Source organism: Mustela lutreola, chromosome 4 (genome assembly GCF_030435805.1).
Source record: "Mustela lutreola isolate mMusLut2 chromosome 4, mMusLut2.pri, whole genome shotgun sequence".
Classification (NCBI taxonomy): domain Eukaryota; kingdom Metazoa; phylum Chordata; class Mammalia; order Carnivora; family Mustelidae; genus Mustela; species Mustela lutreola.
In genome coordinates this window covers 28719939-28740509 of record NC_081293.1, presented here as the reverse complement: position 1 = coordinate 28740509, position 20571 = coordinate 28719939, and the positions used below count along the sequence as shown (strand labels likewise).

The window sequence follows — 20571 nt, the reverse complement described above, 5'->3', positions numbered from 1 at the left end:
AAATAGAGCATCCGCCAGAATAAATCATACACTTAGCCCCAAACCAGTCTAAATAAATTTAAAAGAACTCAAGTTATACAAAGTATATGCTCTGACCACAATGAATTATGATATAAATAAGACCCAAAAGATCCCTGGAAAATCCCCAAGTATTTGGAAATTAAATGACAACTTCTAAATAACCCATGAAACAAAGAAGAAATCAAAATGGATATCAGAAAATATTTTTAACTGAAAGAAAACGAAAACTCAATCTGAAAAGTTGCTTCCAAAATTCAGATGGAAATGCAAAGACCTAGCATTGTCAAAACAACTTTGAAAAAGAACAAGTAGGAGGACCAACGTCATTTGAGTATAAAGCTATGGTAATTAGACAATGTATGAGAGTAAAACAATTAGATCAATGAAATAGAACAGAGAGTCCAGAAATAGACCCACACATTTATAGACAACTGATTTTCACAAAGGTGGAAGGCAATTCAGTAGATTGTCTTTTCAACATATGATCATGAAAAAATTAGATATCCATATATAAAAAATGAGTTATAGGGGCGCCTGGGTGGCTTAGTTGGTTAAGGGTCTGCCTTCGGCTCAGGTCATAATTGCGGAGTCCTGGAATTGAGCCCTGCATCAGGCTCCCTGCTCAGCAGAAAGGCTGCTTCTCCCTCTCCCTCTGTTCCTTGCCCTGCTCAGGCTCTCTCTCACTCAAATAAATAAGAAAAATCTTTTTAAAAAACAAACTCTAGATTTCAATGTAAGACCTTAAACATAACATTTCTAGAGGGAAACAGGAGAAAATCTTTGTGACCCTGAGTTAGGTAAAGATTTCTTAGACACAACCCCTAAAGCATATTCCATTAAAACCAAATTGATAGGGGAGTCTGGGTGGCTCAATCAGTGAAGCTTCTGACTCTTGGTTTCAGCTCAGGTTGTGATCTCAGGGTTATGAGCTAAAGCCCTAGATCAGCTGGGCACTCAGCACAGAGTCTGCTTGAGATTCTTTCTATCTCCCATTCCCTCTCCTCTGCTACTCTGTCCACTCCTGCACACTCTCTGTCTCTCTCTCAAATAAATGAAATAAATAAGTAAGTAAGTAAATTGATTAATTAATTGATAAGGTGCCTGAGTGGCTCAGTCAGTTAAGATTCAACTCTTGATTTTGGCTCAGGTCATGATCTCGGGGTCCTGGGCAAGCCCCACATTGGGTTCTCTTCTCAGTAGGGAGCCTGCTTCCCCCTCTTTCTCTGCCTGCCTCTGCCTACTTGTGATCTCTCTCTCTCTCTCTATCAAATAAATAAATAAGTATCTTTAAAAAAGGACTTATATCCAGAATAAAGAACTCTCAAATGTAGTAAGAAAAAAAAAACTCATTAATTAACAACCCACCCAATAAGAATATGGCAAAAGATTTGAATAAATATTTCACCAAAGGGTACATATAGATGACAAATAAGTATATGAAAAGATGGTGAACTTCATTAGTCACTAAGGAAATGCAAATTAAAATCATAACAAAATATCACCATATACCTATTAGAATGACTAAAATTAAAATACAGACCATGCCAAGGTTTGGTGAGGATATGAAAGAACTAGAACTCTCATCCACCAATGGTGGGAATGTGAAATGGCCCAACCACTATGGAAAATAGTTTGGCAGTTTCTTAAAAATTGCACATATAATTCACATGATCTAGCAATTTTACTCCAAAGCATTTACCCAAAAGAAATTAAAAAACGTATCTGTACAAAGAATTATACACGAATGGTCCTAACAGCCTTATTTATAAATTGCCAAAAAGGGTGGTCACTGAGCCAGCAGCATCAACATTAACTTGTTAGAAATGCAACTTCTCCTCCTCCCCTGCTTCAAACCTACTGAAGGATGTGGTTTATAGGTTCGCCAGATTCCCTTTGAACTGTGAATTGCCCCAACAATCTGAAATTAGAAACCAGACAGGTAATTCTGATGCAAACAAAAGCATGAGAACCACGACCCCCACTACAACCCCTTAGCCCAGATGGTACTGGTGTACCACACTGATGCGTGCAAGTGCTTAGAACAATGTTTCCCAAACTTCAATGAGTACATGAATCACCTGGGGAACAGAAGATTCTCATTCAGTAGGTTTGGGAGGGTTGGAGCTTGAGATTCTGCACTGCTTAGAAGCTTCCCCTTGGTACTGATTCTGCTGGTCCTGGGAATTTGGTGAAGACCATTTTTGGAAAAGTCCTAACTTCCTAACTGCCAAGCACATTTGGCTATCTCAGTTCTTCTCCCAGAGATTGTTCTTTGTCCATCGATTGTTAAAATGGAATCTTCTGCTCTAGTACTTACACAGTTTTGCAAGGAAATGAAAACTTTCCTCTCCAGCAGAAAGGGTCCCTGTTCTGGAATGTTCTCTTAGCTGCCCTAGATTCTTACACTCCGTTAGAGCCTGGCCCAGAGGTTTCCAACATTAGATTCACCTATGAAGCTTCAAGAAAATGCCAATGCCTGGACCTCACCCCAAGAGACTGTTATCATTAGTCTGGTGTGGTGTGTAGGTATCAGTATCTTTAAAACTCTCCTAGTCATCTTACGGTGAACCAGAGCTTAGAATCACAGACTAGCCTCATGTGTATTCCCACATTGCTCCCTCCCCCTCTAACATCCATTCAACAAACATTGATAAGCCGTCTTCTACTCATACTTGGTGTGAATGTGCTCGGGAAACTACGGTGAGTGAGCCACGTCCCTGTTCTCAGGAGGCTCATATTCTGGCAGGAGAGTCAGACAGGTGTACGTTCATTTTCCACACATATGATAACTACTACCACAGAGATATTTCATTAAATAAAAAAATGTTGATTGAGAATTTATAAGTTTTAGGCACCAGGAATGTTACAATAAGCAAGACAGACAATCCCAGCTTCATGACGCTCATACCCCATGGAAATCCCAAATCCCCTGGGACACAGAAAAGGGGTCCTTAATCCAAATTGTGAATGATCAGAAGAGGTTCCCCCTAAGGTCCTGAAGCTTCCACTGAATCTTAAAATCTCCTATCATTCAAGCGCAAGAAGAAGGGAGAATACTCCAGGCAGAAAAAAAGCAGCACCCGCAAAGGCATGGAGGTGTAAAGAGCATGGCACGTTCAGAGAACTGGCGATACCAAGCTGAGAGGCTTCCCATAGCTCAACCCTTGGCATTTGTCTAAGGGTTCTCCCTCCCTCCACTCCCATGCTTAAGGCAGCCTTCCCCTTTGCACTCAGTAACCCTCTTCATTGTTCAGTCAGACATGCACAGCTCTCTTCCAGCCCATTCTATCAACCCAGAACTCCACAATTCTGCCACTCTTTGTGGAACATGCCGGGTGAAGGACCCTTCTCCTCTCCTCTTCAGGACCCCAAGACTACGTCCCAGACATCTCCCCACACCCGCCCCCGGTATCACTTTTCTGCTACCACCAGGTGGAGCCCTTTCATTGGCTTCTTCAGCTATTGTCAGACACACCCATTTTAGGTTCCCAACTGATTTCCTCTTCACTGAATTTCCTTCACTGGAACTATAATCATCTTTAATCTGAGGAAGAGGATCACAGGAAATGTGTTTAAAACACAAACCAGCAGAGCTACTCAGTTTGCGCCTTTCCCTCAATTCAAGCCATGCATGGGTTCATTCTTAGCTCTCAGCGTACTTCAGCAGCTTCGGTTAAAACCCATTGTGCTCCTACCTAAAAGACTTCCCCACTGTGAGGTGGGTGTTCCCCACCCCTTGGTGAAGATTTCTTTCCACCCAGACAGTACACGCTCAAAGAGTTGTCCTCCAGATAATTTGAGATCTAGAATTGAAGAGGGTAAATATTTTAGGAAAAAGGTCAGGATCCAAAGTGCCAATCCCCATTCTTATTCTCATGGAATAACCACTGTGATTTGTTCAACCATCACAACTATTGTGGCGATTCTACCACTAGCCATCTCTCCTTGCGAGCCAGAGCCTCTCCATGTTTTCAGTGGTGCTTAACACTTAGGCTGGACAATAGGACCCCAACAGATTGGTAGGGAGGATTTGTTATCAATGTTCCTGAGAGGAAAAGCCATGCCTAAGTTGTCTTGGCATCCCACATAGCACCTAGCACAGTGCCTTAACTAGTCCAGGCAGATCACTCTGTAACAGATACAAATAGAGAAAAAAAAAAAAAAAAAAAAAAAAAAAAAAGATAGATTTCAGCTGCTTTGGAGAATGGAAGCTATACCAGGTTTACCCAAAAGTCCACAGAGATATTCACTACTTCCATTTTACTTCTACTTCCTATATATGGATTTAAAAGGTGATGCAATTGCCCCATCAGACATTTGTTGAGCATATACTATCTACTGGTGCTATGATACTATGACGGGATGAAAATTCTCAGACATAAAGACTTATCTTTCCAGTGACATATATACCATTTTAATGAGTTCCTCCTTACCATGCTCATCCATTTGGGGACTACCACAACTACTCTGTCGATTAAAGATAGCTGCCAATTTTTTGCTATTTCTGTTGTGATGTGAAGTCTAATTCCCCTTTCCTTGAATCTGGCTGGCCTAAGTGACTTTCTAGACCAATAGAATGATACAGAAGTGATATTCTGGGACTTCTAAGACTAAGTCTTAAGAAACCTTGCAACTTCCACCCAGACCTCTTGGAACAACTGATCCGGAGCCAGCCAGATACCATACAAAAATCTGATTACCTGAGACTGCCCTGTTGCTAAAAAGGAGTAGAGGATGGAGTAGCCATGAGTAGAAAAGATGCCTTACCATCCCAGCTTCACATGAGGGAAGAAATCTTCGTGATGGCTCTAGCCTCAGTGGCCAGGTGATAGCAACTGAAAGAAGCCCACATGAGAGCCAGCAACCGAGATCATCAATCATAATAAATATTTGTTCTTAGATGCTACATCAGAAACAACTATGGTTATGTAAGATATTACCATTGGGGGAAGCTGGGTGAAGGGTACACAGGAATTCTTTGTACCATTTTAGAACTAATTCTGAGTCCTATAGTACTACTTTTGAAAAATATATATATTTATTTATTTTAGAGAGAGAGAGCACAAGTGGGAGGAGCAGAGGAAGAGGGAGAGAGAGCATCTCAAGCAGACTCCATGCTGAACACGGAGCCCCAAGTGGGGCTCAGTCTCACCACCCTGAGATCATGACCTGAGCTGAAACCAAGAGTCAGATGCTTAACCAACTGTGCCACCCAGGCACCCCCCACCCCCTAAAGTGCTATTTTTTAAAGTTTTTAAAAACAGAAACACATGATCTGAAAAAGGTCCATTTTGAAAGAACTAAAGACAGCTGAAGGTTTTCCCTGAGCCACATCCCAGGCGCTGACAATGCTTGCGCTAGCTGCAGCCAACAGGTGTGTGTAACTGTGTCCCTCAGCATGGTTGCTGGCTTTTGAAGCTCAGGGGAAGCTCTGACCCCCACCTCCACCCTCCCAGTGCCAGTGACTCAGTCTCAATCCTGATGTCTCACTCATCACATTTGGCTCTCCCACCAGGGAAACACCCAGCTCTTCCTTTTGTCTACGGAGGAAAGCAACTACTTTAGCTCTTCATTTTTCAAAGACTGACAAAACGATATCAACAGGCATGAAATGTCACTCAAGCACAGGAGAGAGATTTTCTCTGCTAGTGTCTTTTAAAGACCTCTTTTCTTTGGTTCAAAAAAAAAAAAATCCTCATACAAACAAGTGAAATCATGTCCTTATTCTGCCATGCTTTAGAGCTATCCTAACTGTAGCTCTTCAGGGAGACCATGCCCCTCACCACGGATGGCATCTCTGAAGAAGAGACCCCAGCCCCACTCCCCAGATACAGCTTCCATCAGAGACGAAGGGGTGGGAAGAGAACTTCTACCCCTGGTGATTTGTAGACTTGTGGTTCATGAAAAAATGGAAGCAATCACTTTAGGTTGGGAGCAGGTGGGCTATAGGAAGAAAGACGAAGATTTGACAAGATCAATGGAACCACCTACATATAGTTGTTAGAGGGCCTCATTTTTCTCAGTTCTGAACCAGGTACCATTGAGGTATGGAAATGTGAGAGAAAGACAAAAGAGTCTAGTGGAAAAGTTTTGGACTTCCAGGACCTGAGCTGACATTCCAGTTTTGCCACTTGCAATATGGTCCTGGGATGGTTTTTCACTCTCTCTTGAGGGGTCAAGAAAGTTCTCCTTACCAACCTCAGGGGCTTGTGACATTCACAAGTGAGTGCAGTGCTTTGTCAACCGCCAGTCCAGAGAAGGCTATTATTATCCTATGCCATTGTGTACTAGGAGGTCAGAGAAGGAAGAGGGAACTGGGCAGGAGCTGTCAGGGAGGACTTTGATGGAGGACATTGGGCTAAAGTGGACCTTGGAGGAAGGAAAGGATTGGGAAGCAGAAAAGGCATTCCTCCCTAGGGGAACTGAGGGAGGGATTTGTATCCTGTGGGGGAGGGATGAAAACAAGGAAACTTGACTTAACCTGTGAGAGGGGTTTTGATTGAGGAACCATATGGAAAATAAGTTAAGGGAGATAAGGGAACCTCTGATTATGAATGATCAAGACAAACAAAGAGAAAAGAAAAGGTAAAGAAATAAGGGGAGGGATGCTCACGAACTTCTTACCTGCACGTCCAATGGAATATATCCAATATTCCAATATTCTGAAGTATTAATTGCTCTGGTCTATACTGCAAAGTCATCATGGTGAACTATGTTGGATAGTAAACACTATAATAGTAATAATACAATCAGTTATACTGATGGATGCTATATGTAAGGAAGAGGTACTGTGAAAGTTTTTATGTTCTCAGAATCAAAATGATGTTTATCCAGTTGGATGTCTTCTGAAAGATACAACAACATATCTTACTAATTAGAAAGTTCCAGGAAAGGTAAACCTGTACTTCTCTTTTCTTTCATACATGGACTTACTCCAGTATTAAATCAGCACACTGAGAAAAAAGGGCAGCACGTGTCCTTACGGTGTCCTTCACCAAGACGCAATCTGGCTGCAATCCCCAAATTCCAATATGTCATGTTCCCTGACCATGGGCATCTCACAATTACTTGTAAATGGGATTCTTAGGGTAATAAATAAATCTCCTTCTAGAGTAAATATCATGAATCATGAAAAGATCAGTCTCTCTCTCTCGCTCTCTCTCATTTGGTACAGTTGTCCTAAAGTGTCTTTGGCATCTTACTACTTACGACTTTGGGGGCCCTTTTATCCTCACCTGTTTCCTTATGAAAAGGCAATAGCTAGTGGAGCCTGGTTGAATGCTAGAGAAATGCAGAGATGCCAAATGTAAGAGTAAATTCGGCCATATGGTTTATTAGTTGATGCCTCAGGACTTGAAGTCTGAGATTGTCTTGTTTTTTGTTTCTTTCCTGTTACCTAGCAAATAAGTGTTTGTTGAATGAATAAATGAAGACATTTAGTAAAAATCTAACAGTAATAGTAATAATGTGTAATGAAAATAAGAAAGGATGATGAATTTCTGGGTCTAATACAAAAAGCAAATGAAAATGATCAGTGAAGAAACACTATGTACCCAACGTAAGTAAAATCACATCATCACCAGGAGCAAACATATATTAACTTCCCACAAGGCAAAAATAACTATGCTCTCTTTTTAGTCTAGAGAGCAAAGAATAGCCATAATTCCTGTTCTGAGGGAGCTTACAAATTAATGGGGAACACAATACACAACCTTACTCAATAGAAATATTTGAGAACAGTTTTGTACAGACTGGCGTGAGAAAGATGGCATGTCAGAAATCGTGCTGGCAAGTTGGAGACTAGGTGGGGCTACTCAGGAAACATGAAATTCCTTTGAATCAACTACTATTCATCGAGGCTGATTCTCCCTGATCCTGGGGAGAAGAAGGCGAAATTAAGACTGAAAACAAGTTTATGATTGAGAATAAATGAAGAGGAATAAGAAAGTAGAGGCTAAGAAGGAACTAGAGGCCACCGTTGAGGAATGACTGAGGTTGGATCACCTCTACCTTCTGGGATATTTTTATGAAAGGGATGGTGAATGGATTTCCTTTAGTATTTGAGTTTAATTAGCATATCACTCATCCTGGTATAATCAAACTTCATTGCCCCACACAATCTAAGACCCTATTTTTCTATGACCTCATATGTGGTAATATACATAAAACACATCTTGTAATGCTTGGCACATAATAAGTACTCAATAAAATATGGCTGCCTTCCTCAGGCTTTCATGAGAAGTCTGCAGGTTTTCTTCTCTGCCCTTGTCTTGTTCATTGTCCATGGCTGTTTGTCCTTGTTCCAACTCTGCTGTTGATTTACTGTATGACTTTAGGCAAATCTCATGTTCTCTCTGAGCAAGAAAATGGGGATCCTGTCTGTCCAATATATGCCTCAAGTCTGGTTAGGAGATTAATGCATGTGAAAGTACCATGAAATGTACCAAGCGCCCAGCAAATCTAATATATTAGGCTTAAACCCTATTTGTATCACTCCCGCAGAGAGTATGTCCATAACCCAGAACCTGAGTTAAGAGTAGAGAAGACTGAGTAACTTCAGTGACCTAATTATTGCACAGACTCCCTGGGATGGTTTCACCAGCTCTGTGGTTCTTCCACGGGGGAGATTTGTGCACCAAGGGTGTTTAACTAATCCTTTTAAATAAAATTTAAATAAAATTAAACTGCAGTTACAATGTGAAGTTAGAAAAGCAGAGGGAATTAAATGATTCACAAGTATTTATCAAGTAACCACAGAGACCCTTATAAATACTCATATTATTGTAAAAATGAACATAACCTTTCACTTCCAGGAGTTTGGAGGTGATTCCAAGTTGATAAAAAGTCAAGACTTTGGGACGCCTGGGTGGCTCAGTTGGTTGGGCTCCTACCTTCAGCTAAGGTGATGACCCCACGGTCCTGGGATCAAATCCTGCATTGGGCTCCTTGCTCAGCAGGGAGCCTGCTTCTCTCTCTGCCTCTGCCTGTAACTCTGCCTGCTTGTGCTCTCTCTCTTCTCACTCTCTGACAAATAAATAAATAAATAAAATCTTAAAAAAAAAAAAGACAAGGCCACCAGTTATAAGCACACACACATGCACACAGACAGCCATATTCAGAGACACTGAAGGATCATGCTTATTTTCAGGTTGAAACATAGATTCAAGACCTTGAGAAAATATTCTGCCAAATACCCCAGGGGACAGGGGGATTAGGCTGAGATGGAAATAGAATTCAGTTTCTGTCCTCTACCCCCAAACGTGCTGAGAACAAAAAATGGAGTTGATTCTTCCATGAGATTGTTAAAACTTCTTTGTTTTGTTTTAATGCTGTTGTGCCATGAATTCATTGGGAATGGATCCCAGTAGCTCAGATCCCTTCTGTTGGTTGTCATAAAAATGTGCTTCTCTGGGTGGAGCAGGCTGGTGCTTCACTAAAACCAGGTACCTTCCTCTTTGGCTTCCTTCTTTTTCTCATCATTTTCCTTCACATACTTCAGGAAGCTACCTCAGCCCTTGGAGTGCTTATTATGCTGAATGCATACATTAATTTTGGGGGCAAGAATCATGCCCTTGTTCGTTATGACAATGCCAACAGCAAGTTGGGTAACACTGTAAGCGTTTTGGGTTCTGCCACGTAACACTTGTGAGATGGGCGCCGATTTCCTTGACAGTGACAATATCACCTTCTTTGTAGATTCCCATGTGTGGCTCAACGAACAACTCCATGATTCTTAAAAGACCTTAAGAACATGTAAAGAGTACCTTTCCTCTCTCTCTTTGTGTTGGTCATTTTGGCAAATTACTGGAAGATGGTGGTTCTGGGCCCCCTTCCCCAACTTAAAAAAAAAAAGCAGATACAGTTTTAACTTAGCTCATACAGTGAGATCACATATAATAAAAACTATGCTTGGAAAGTCCTTAGATCGGCCATAAAGTAGAATAGCTGTGCCCACACTTCCATGCTTCTCTAAAGACATACCCATGGTGGGGGTGGGGGGTGCCTGGGTGGCTCCGTCGTTAAACGTCTACCTTCGGCTCTGGTCATGATCCCAGGGTCCTGGAATCGAGCGCCGGTCTTGGGTTCCCTGCTCCGCAGGAGGCCTGCTTCTTCCTGTCGCACTCCCCCTCTCTTGCTGTGTCTTTCTATGTCAAATAAATAAAATCTTTAAAAAAAAAAAAAAAAAAAGACATACGCATGGGTCAGCCGAGCCAGTTCAAGTGTCTTTAAACACCAGGAGCGCACTCACTGTGGAACTCACCTTACAACAGGCACCTGGCAAGTGAGACCACAGGAGCTAAGAGCAGATTCAACTCTCCCGTCTCACTTCCTTTTGGGGAAGAATCAACCCACACTAGCATTTTAAGTCCCAGCTCTCTACTCTAGTGGATCCTATCTGCCTCTTTGCTGAGAGGCAGGTCTGTTTCAAAGGATCCGTTTTCAAAAAATTGACATTATGTATATATAGTCTACAAACAAAGAAATCTATCTTAAGTACACAGTTTGAAGAGTTTGACAAATGTATACCCTCATGGGACCACCACCAAACTTTAAAAAAGATAGAACACTGGGGGCCCACGTGATCTCAGGGGCTCTGTGCTCAGTGCGTAGTCTGCTTGAGATTCTCTCCTTCTGCCCCTCCCCTCACACATGCGCTCGCTCTCTCTCTCTCTCTCTCAAATAAATAGATTTTTAAAAAATAAAAGGCTAGAACATCGCCATCACCCCAGAAAGCTCTGTTATGACCCATTGCAGTAAATCCCCATTCCTGACACTAGGTAACTATTGATATGCTTCTCTTTTCAAGTATTTTCTAGAATTTCATGTACATGGAATCATAGAGTATTTACTCCTCTGTGAAAATGACCCATTGAAACAAGGGTTTAACCCATTCATAGAAATACAATGATTTCTGTAGGTGGTAAAGTCTTTGAATATAACTTAAAGGGAAAAGAAACATTCTCTGATAATTAAGGAGGGCAGTTGTTCTATAAATATGGGGCAAATTACTGATCTTTTAAGATAGGAGAATTGACTGATAATTAAGCTCAGGGGCCCTCAATAAAACCAACTTCAGGGGAAGGATGGTTTGGGATGCAGCTTTGTGGAAGATGGGGGCAGATAAAACCCGTTTAGATGGCTATGGAGAAAAGAAGGAGGTAAGGTAGAGAACACCTGGAAATCAGTGTCAAACCTTATTTCCAGTCCTAGTTTTGTCGCTAAGAAGCCACATGACTGAAGACGGTCTTTGAAGATGTCCCTGAGTTTACAGCTATGAGAACATGGCAGCCCAGAAAGCCAGGAGTGGAGATTGATCTTGCGGGAGAACGTTCGTCATGGTAAATGACCTGAAGTGATTTCTGCATACAAAACTACCAAGCGTTGAAGGGCGCCGTGCTGTGGTTGTGTCAGATAGAGACGGAGTGACTGCTGTTGGAGTGGCTGGTGATAAATGTCCCAGAGCATGCTGGGAGACCTGGTCGCTTATCTACTTTTGCCTTTGCATCAGACCGAGGAAGCAAACTCGGACTTTCAAAAAATAAAAGGATCAGCTGTTACAAAAACACCCGTCAGGTGGTTCAATTCAGTCATTTACCTTTGGTGGTGAGTTTCACAGCCAGCGGCAATGCCAACACAAAACTCACTATCAGCCTAGAAAGGGAGCTTGCTCTGTGGTTTGAAGAATTGAGACAAGTCATGGAAGTTTCTTATTCTGGCAGTGATTTTGATGTACACCTTATTTTCATTATAATAGACCCAATATCAATTCAGCAATCTTTAGACCACAAAAATACTTGTATATATGTACTCAAGAAAGGGTCCCTTTCTCCACCTCACACTAAAGAAAGAGCTTTAGATAGATACAGTTTATGGACATACTGATTGTTATCTTTCTTGTATAGAGCCTTTTCTTAATTTAGTGAGATCTGGGGATGCCACAGAAATGGCTCAGTACGTCTCAGCTCCTGGGGAGTTAGTCCAGTCACCAAATATGCATGAGATGTCTATTCAGTGGGTCAGAGTCAAAATGGTACTTTGGTCCACTCAGGCTGTGAAGTTCTCCCTATTATAGAATAAGCCCAGGACTGCAGAATGAGGCAGACCTATTTTATTGTGAATAATAATGAGGACATATTTTTCTTTATATTATTTCTTTGCATTATTTCATTGCATTATTTCTTTGCATATGAAGAACATAAAATGGCTTAGTAAAAGCAATGAAATCAGTACAATAAAAAAAAAAAAAGGAACCACATGACTTTAGGCAATTCGTGTGCCCACTCTAATCCTGTTTTCCACAAGGAAACAGTCAACTGTGTAATAAAGGCGTCAGACTACTAACTTCTGAGTAGCTACATTATTAAATTGAAGCTTTGTGAAGGCAGGAACTTTGTCTTTTATTCCAGTGATCCCAACACCTAACAAAATACTAGCACTTGATAAATACTTGTTGAATGAATGAATCATCTACGGTCTCTTCTAGCGCTGATACCCTGCTACTTTGAACAGAATCATCTGATACAGTGTTGGTTCCCTAACCCCTGCCAATAGCAACTGGGCCCCAGTCTTGGTCCAAACTGTGTTTTTACTACAAAACCCTTGTACATGTGGAGACTAAAGTTTAATCTTGCCCACCCATTAAAAGTCGTCGAGACCAACACTTCCCATGTACTCCAAGTGAGAAATGGCCTCCAGCCTCCGAGGAAAGCCAAAGGTAGGGGACAAAATGGGGAAAGATCTGACCCTCAAATTTGTAGCAATAAATCTCATGGCATATGGCTCTTCTAATGGGGTACACTTAGTGGAAAATGAAGCTGAAAGGTCAGATGTGAGACCTTCCAGAGTTAAGATGGTTGTAAGCATGGCTTTCTTTGGCTTCACAGATTTTCATTGAACAAGTGCTAGTATTTCACAGTTTGGCGGCTTCTGCCACATGGCAAAAGGCCTTATCCCAAAGGCTGCAAACTCGAATGCCCTCAGGGGCTGCATGAGTACTGGCTGAAGGGTTTGGGACTACGCCCAGTGCAGAATGAGAGAAGTAAGTATGGTGACCCGGACAGGGCACACTCAAGCTTTAAAAAAAATAAAAAATAAAAAAATTCAAATTCATTTTTTAGATGTTGTGCTGTCAAAAATTTTGCTTCCAGAATCAGGCTTCTGGGTTGCCACTTTGCAAACCAGGGGTCACCTCATGACTACACTTATGATGGCAGGAGCCTCTCCACGGCAGCTCTTTGAAAAGCCCTGTACCTAGTAGGAGTGGAAGGAACACTTCTGGAAGTTCTAAGTTGTAGTGACAGACTGGGGGTTTATTGGGCCGAACAATGGGATGTGATTTCATCCCTGCTTCTCTCCATCTTGCCTCCCAGGAAAGTGCCTGCTCCAGGGCTTGTTTATTCATTTCCACACTTCCAGCCGGGTCTGGTTGCCTTGAAACAAACCTGACCCCAGTGGGCTCAAAACACTCCAGTTCTCCTCTGTCATACCTCTCGCTCTCTCTCCTTCCTCCCTCAGCATGACCTTTTCCTCCCAGGGCAGAAGCTGGTTCATTTCATTCCCCCTTTCTTCATCCACGCCATGATTTTTGACCCTGGCGTCCCCACGTTCTCTTCTGTAGCATTCTAAGTTCACACTGCTTTTTCTACTATAAAGACTACCCAGTAGACCTGTCACACAAGAGGTATTAATGACTCCAGCTGTTCCTCCTCTAAGAATGTTGAGGTTCGAAGCGGGTATAAGGGCAATACTGAATGTAGTCAATGAAAAAAAACTTATCTTTGGCCAGCTGACCTTCCAGGTGACCCTGAGATCACAGCAGCATTCTCACCTTGTCAGTGGAATAAAGACAGAGAAGAGCCAGGGGAACTGTGCTAGGAAGCGGGAAGAATAAAGCCGACTTACCACAAGGTTTAGCAGCTATGGGCTTAGTTTGACATTCCAGGTTGCTTCTTACTAGAAGATCTGGGGCAAATTACTTAACCTATCTATGCCTCAGTTTCCCCATCTCTAAGATGGAGATCATAGCGGTATCTACCACATACATTGCTGTGAGAGTTCAAGGAATTAATACATCCAAAGTCCAAGAAAGCTTGGCACATGCTAAGAACTCAATAAACTTTAGCTTTTATTGTCTGCAAAGTGGAACAGCACCTCCTTTACAGATTTGGAGAATTAGATGGGTACCTGCATTAGGAGAGCTAACATAGTACTTAGAACACAGTAAATGCTCAATAAATTCCTATGATTATTACAAGTTATGATAGGCTGAATTATACCATCCTGGTCCTAATCTCTGAAACCTGTGAATGTTACCTTAATATGACAAACAAGACTTCATGGGATTTTTAAAAAAATTTATTTATTTGAGAGATAGAGAGAGATTGAGCATGAGCAGGGGTGGAGGAAGGGCAGAGGGAGAGGGAGAAGCAGACTCCCTGGTGAGCAGGGAGCTCAGCGTGGGGTTTGATCCCAGGCCCCTGGGATCATGACCTGAGCTGAAGGCAGACCCTTAACCAACTGAGCCACCCAGGCACCCCTGCAGGACCTTGAAATGGGGAGATTATTTTGGATTATCCAGGTGGGTCCTCAATGTAATCCTGAGCATCCTGTTAAGAATCCAATCAAAAAATGAGGAAATGACTTGAATAGATATTTTTCCAAAGAAGATATTTAAATGGCCCATTAGCATCTTGCTCAATAGCATTGATCATTAGGGAAATCAAATCAAAACTCCTAGAGATACCACCACACGCACACCCATTAGCATGACCACCATCAAAACAATGGAAAGAAACAAGTGTCAGTAAGGATGTGGAAAAAATGAATCTCTTGTACACCATCGGTGAGGATGTAAAATGGTATAGCAGCTGCGGGAAACAGCACAATTGTTCCTCAAAAAATAAAAATAGAATTACCATGTGATCCAGTAATTCCACTTCTGGGTATATACTCAAAAGAATTGAAGGCAGATTCTCAAAGAGATATCTGCATACCCATGTTCACGGCATTATTCACAAGAACTAAAACGTGGAAGCAACCCCCAAGTGTCCATTGACAGAAGAATGGATAAGCAAAACGTGGTATATACATACACAACAGAATATATTCAGCCTTGAAAGGAAGGAAATTTTGATGCATCCTATAACATGGATGAACCTTGAGGACAATATGCTAAGTGAAAGGAGCCAGCCACAGAAGGATAAATACTGTATGGTTCCACTTATCTAAGATAACTAGAGTAATCAAATGCATACAGACAGAAAGTAGAATGGTGGGTGTCTGGGGCTGGGAGAAGGGGGAAATGGGGAGTTAGTAGAGTTTCAGTTTTACAAGATGAAAAGAGAGAGAGATGGTTGGTGATGTTGGGGGCGCGGCGTTAGAAATGTATTTAATACCTCTGAAATCTACTACACTCAAACATGGTCAAGATGGCAAATTACACTGTGTGTATTTTACCACAATAAAAAAAAAAAAAACTGAGGGGGAACAAAAAGGAGGCAGAAGGAGATTAGACCATAGAAGCACGGGCAAGTAGGTGCAGGGAGAGAAGATGATGTCCTTCCAGCTTGAGGACGGGACTGCACGCCAAGGATTGCCTGCAAGCTCCACAGCGGGAAGGGGTGAGGACTGCATTATCCCCTGGAGCTTCCAGAAGGCACCAGCCCTACCAGAATCTTGGTCTGAGCCCCATAAGACTCAGTTCAGACTTCTGGTTTCCAGAAATATCAGAGAATACATTTCTGTTGTTTCAAGCCACTAAATGTGTAGTTGGTTATGGTAGCTATAGGAGACTGATAGGGAATGTTCATTTTCCAGGATCTTCAGGGAAGTCGGAGGGTTACAAATTCATAGAGATAAACAGAAATATTAGCACACTTTCTTGGGGGGAAACTCATTCTCATACCTCTCTTGACCATTGCAGGTATCCAGTTAAACTTTCTTTCTTTCTATTTATTTATTTATTTGATTGAGAGAGAGCACAAGCAGGAGGGAGAGCGAAAAGTAGACTCCCTGCAAACCAGGGAGCCCGATGTGGGGCTCGATCCCAGGACTCTGGGATCATGGCCAGAGCCAAAGGCAGACGCTTCACTGACTGAGCCATCCAGGCACCCCCAGTTAAACTTTCTTTTGCCCTGGGTTTGAAAGAAGGGAAAGGAGCCAATACTCCTAATCTATTTGTAGCACTGTGAGAGCCAACAGCCAAAATGGTCATTTTTGCAGTAAAAACAAAAACAAAAACACCACGAAAACAATGGAGTTTGTTATTTCTTCTTTAAATGCATCAACAGGGCCTGTGGAGAAGGTCTGGAAAATGACAGCTGAGATTAGCTCCCCACCTCCCCACCAAGACCTTGAGTGGCTGTCAGCTCTGCAGGGAACAGCAGCAAACCCTCACGCAAATGGCCTATAAAAAAGGCCTTGTCAGAGGCACCTTGACCTGCCAGGGCTTCTCTGGTACTCGGATTCCCAGCGGCCCTCCCAGGGTTACGCTCCCTCGCATGATGTATTTCCCCTGCCTTTTTTAGAGCTGCATTATGCTTGCTCCAGGAAACAGCCTCTTCCTTCTCATAAACACAGCCTTGGGTTCCTGACCAAGCACGCTGCCACTCCACAGCTCCTCGTTCATCCATCACACTTTGCTGTCACCCTGGCCGCGATTGTGGAGAACTGGTCTAATTCCAGAGGTGAACCCAGGGTGGGGAGAAGGAAGGGGAAAGCCCTGGGAGCAGCTGAGGGTCACACACACCCCCGTTCCAGCCTGCTGATGAATTCCCTGGAAGCTGACTCGCCGGCACAGTGAGCAAGCCTTTCCGATGACCCAGTGGGTCTGATGGAAAATTCTTGATAAGGTCACCACCAGAGCTGGGCTTGGCATCTCTACTCCCTCGGCTGAGTGTGCAGTACCCAGGGACAGGATAGAACAAAGACCTTATGGAGACATTGGGAAACCTAGTGAAAAGCCCTGGCTCCTTGTAAGCGAGATAGGTATGGCTAAGAGCGGGATTTGAAGGGTCAACGTGACCAACCCCCCAAATATATGCTCCACTGGCTCTGGCGGTGCACCCGGAGTTCCCACCAATGGCTTCGGAAGAGCTTACCTTGACTGAGAGTGTTTACTATGTGCCGGACACTATTCTCAGTGCCTCATTCAGTGTTCACTACCACCCCGTCTAGTAGGGAAATTATGGCTCAGGAATGTTAAGTAAGTTGCCAAAGGTCACAGAGCTGGTAAGTCGTGGAGCTGAGATTCAAACTCGGTAGTAGCCCGGTGTCCACCTTCCAACATTATGCTATCCTGCTTTTCAGGAGCAGCTGGACATGGAAGTGAGGACTTCTCCCCCACTGTGGGTTCACCTCTGGAGTTGGGCCAGTTCTCCGAAATCACAGCCAAGGGCATTGAGGGCACCTTCTAGGCTGCTGAAAATGTTCTCTATCAGCATGTCGATAGTGGCTACTCAGGCACATACTGCATCACAGCTCTGAAGCCACACACTTAAGTTGTACGCTACACCTTATTTAAACACATACACACACACATTCTCTCTTTCCCTACCCCGTGATCTCTCTCTCATTATTACCAGGACTATGGTAATATGAGTATTTTAAAGCACAAAAGCTACAAAGGACATAGGGTGGTAGATGGCAAAAAGCCTTATTTTATAACCCCTTACTGGTATTTTTGTTTAGAAAGGAGGTAGTTTAAATGAACACCAACAGCAGATTGGAATGTAATATGTACTTGCTAGAGATCAGAAGCTGGGACTTGGCGGTGCAGGGAGACAGAAAGGAATATCCCATTACTTTGTCCTGGTTTGAGCCAATGACCCCTTCTGCTCCCAGAGGAGCATAAGGGGGTGGAATGATATATGTTTATTTTATCCATACTTCATCCCATTCGCAATCCTTCAAACTGGCGTTTACTTTCCCTAAGCCACTCAATTCAGTAACATACTGTCAGCTCTCAATACATCCAATAGCCCTTTCTCAGTTCTCATCCTCCCTGACTGTCCTGTAACCTCTGTCTGTTGATAAGCCCTGCCTTCCTCTGTGGGACTCTTCCTCAGACTGCGGTGACATTACACCATCCTCCTATCATTCTCTTCACTGATGCTTCTTCTCTGTCTTCATGTGTTCTTGCTTTTCTCCTTCTTTCTCCCGATGACCCTATATACAGCCTCATCCTTGACCCACCCCACTTCCCTCTCTCCGCTGTCTCCATCCATTTCCTGCCATGGCCTCTACCTACCCTTGCCTCTGCTTCAGGGACTCCTAACTCTACACCTTTGTTTCCTTTTCTGAGCCGCAACCCTGAGTCTCCAAATAACCACTTGACAACTTTATCTAGATGTTTTCCAAAGGCAGAATGTCAAAGTCCATGGTTACTGTCATCCTTTCTCCAAAACCAGCTCCAAGCACAAATTCTTCCTTTCGTCCAACCTCAAACCTTGGCATTTTATCAGATTCCTCTTCCTCTTCCCCAACATCCAGCAAATTCCCAAATCCATTTAGCTCTCTCTTTGCAAAATCTCCCCAAAAGGCTTCCTCCCCCAAGAAAGACCCTCATGCATTTGCCTCCCATTCCAGATGAAGCAGGCAGAGGCTGGTCTTTGGAAAGATGGTTCTTTAAATATATATATATATATATATATATATATATATATATATATTTATATATTTATATATTTATATATTTATACATATATAAGAAAGATGGTTCTTTAAATATATATATATATATATATATTTATACACATATAGATAGATAGATAGATAGATATCTTCTAAAGCCCAGAAGCCCACACCACCACTTCATTACTGTTTATAAAGCATCACTCCCTCCTATGGTCTTTTTTTAAGATACAAAACTCCTGGGATGAAGGTCATTTGGTTTTGAAGTAAGAAGATGAGTTAGAATTCCTATTCTTTAGTGTGTAAGCTTAGAGCAAGTTCTTTTTTTTTTTTTTTAAGATTTTATGTTTTTATTTGACAGACAGAGATCACTAGTAGGCAGAGAGGCAGGCAGAGAGAGAGGAAGAAGCAGGATCCCTGCTGAGCAGAGAGCCTGATGCAGGGCTCAATCCCAGGACCCTGGGATCATGACCTGAGCTGAAGGCAGAGGCTTTAACCCACTGAACCACCCAGGCGCCCCTATAACAAGTTCTTAACTTCATGGAACCTTGGTTTTGTGGTCTGTGAAGTTTAGATATTAAGGTCTTCCTTAGTTACCTTAGAGCTAATGCTGCCTTAAGAAAAAAATTTTAATTTAAATTTTAGGGGCACCTACGTGGTTCAGTCAGTTAAGTAGCTGCCTTTGGCTCAAGTCATGATCCTGAAGTCCCAGAATCAAGCCTCACATCGGTTCTCTCCATAGTTTGGTTATTGTTGATAAACGCGGCTATAAACATCGGGGTGCATGTACCCCTTTGAATCTGTATTTTTGTATCCTTTGGGTAAATACTTAGTCATGGAATTGCTGGATAGTAGGGGAGTTCTCTTTTTGACTTTTTGAGGAACTCCCAAACTGTTCTCCAGAATAGCTGCACCAGTTTGCATTCCCACCAACAGTACAAGAGGGTTCCCCTTTCTCTGCATCCTTGCCAACACCTGTTGTTTCTTGTGTTGTTAATTTTAGCCATTCTGACAGGTTTGAGGTGGTACCTCATCATGGTTTTGATTTGTATTTCCCTGATGATGAGTGATGTTGAGCATCTGTTAATGTGTCTCTTAGCCATCTGGATGTCTTCTTTGGAAACTCTATTCATGTCTTCTTCCCATTTCTTAACTGGGTTATTTGTTTTTTGCATGTTGAGTTTGATAAGTTGTTTTTTTTTTTTTTTAAAGATTTTAGAGGGATCACAAGTAGGCAGAGAGGCAAGCAGGGGTGGGGGGAGCAGGCTCCTCCCTGAGCAGAGAGCCCAATGCAGGACTTGATCCCAGGAACCCTGAGATCATGACATGAACTGAAGGCAGAGGCTTAACCCACTGAGCCACCCAGGTACCCCTGATAAATTCTTTAGAGATTTTGGATACTGACCTTTCATCAGATATGTCATTTGCAAATATCTTCTCTCATTCCATATGCTGCCTTTTAGTTTTGTTGACTGTTTCCTTCACTGTGCAGAAGTTGGTTTTTTTTTTTTTAATCTTGTTGAAGTCCTAATAGTTAATTTTTACTTTTGTTTCTCTTGCCTACAGTGACATGTCTAGTAAGAAGTTGCTGTGGCCTAGGTCAAAGAGGTTTCTGACTATGTTCTCCTCTAGGATTTTGATGGATTCCTATCTCACATTTAGGTTTTTCATCCATTTTGAGCCTATTTTTGAGGACGTTGTAAAGAAGTGGTCCAGTTTTATTCTTTTGTATGTTGCTGTCCGGTTTTGTTTTTGTTGAAGAGACCGTCTTTATTCCATTGGACATTTTTTCCTGTTTTGTCAAAGATTCATTGGCCATAGAGTTGTGGGTCCATTCCTGGGTTCTCTTTCTGTTCTCACTGATCTGCATGTCAGTTTTTGTGCCAGCACCATATTGTCTTAATGACAACAGCTTTGTAA

The 20571-nt window shown here is 42.4% G+C and overlaps 1 pseudogene; it reads left to right on the top strand.

The window, feature by feature from the left end:
- Positions 1-11357: 11357 nt before the first annotated feature.
- Positions 11358-17435, top strand: LOC131830089 (ragulator complex protein LAMTOR3-like; annotated as a pseudogene).
- Positions 17436-20571: the final 3136 nt, after the last annotated feature.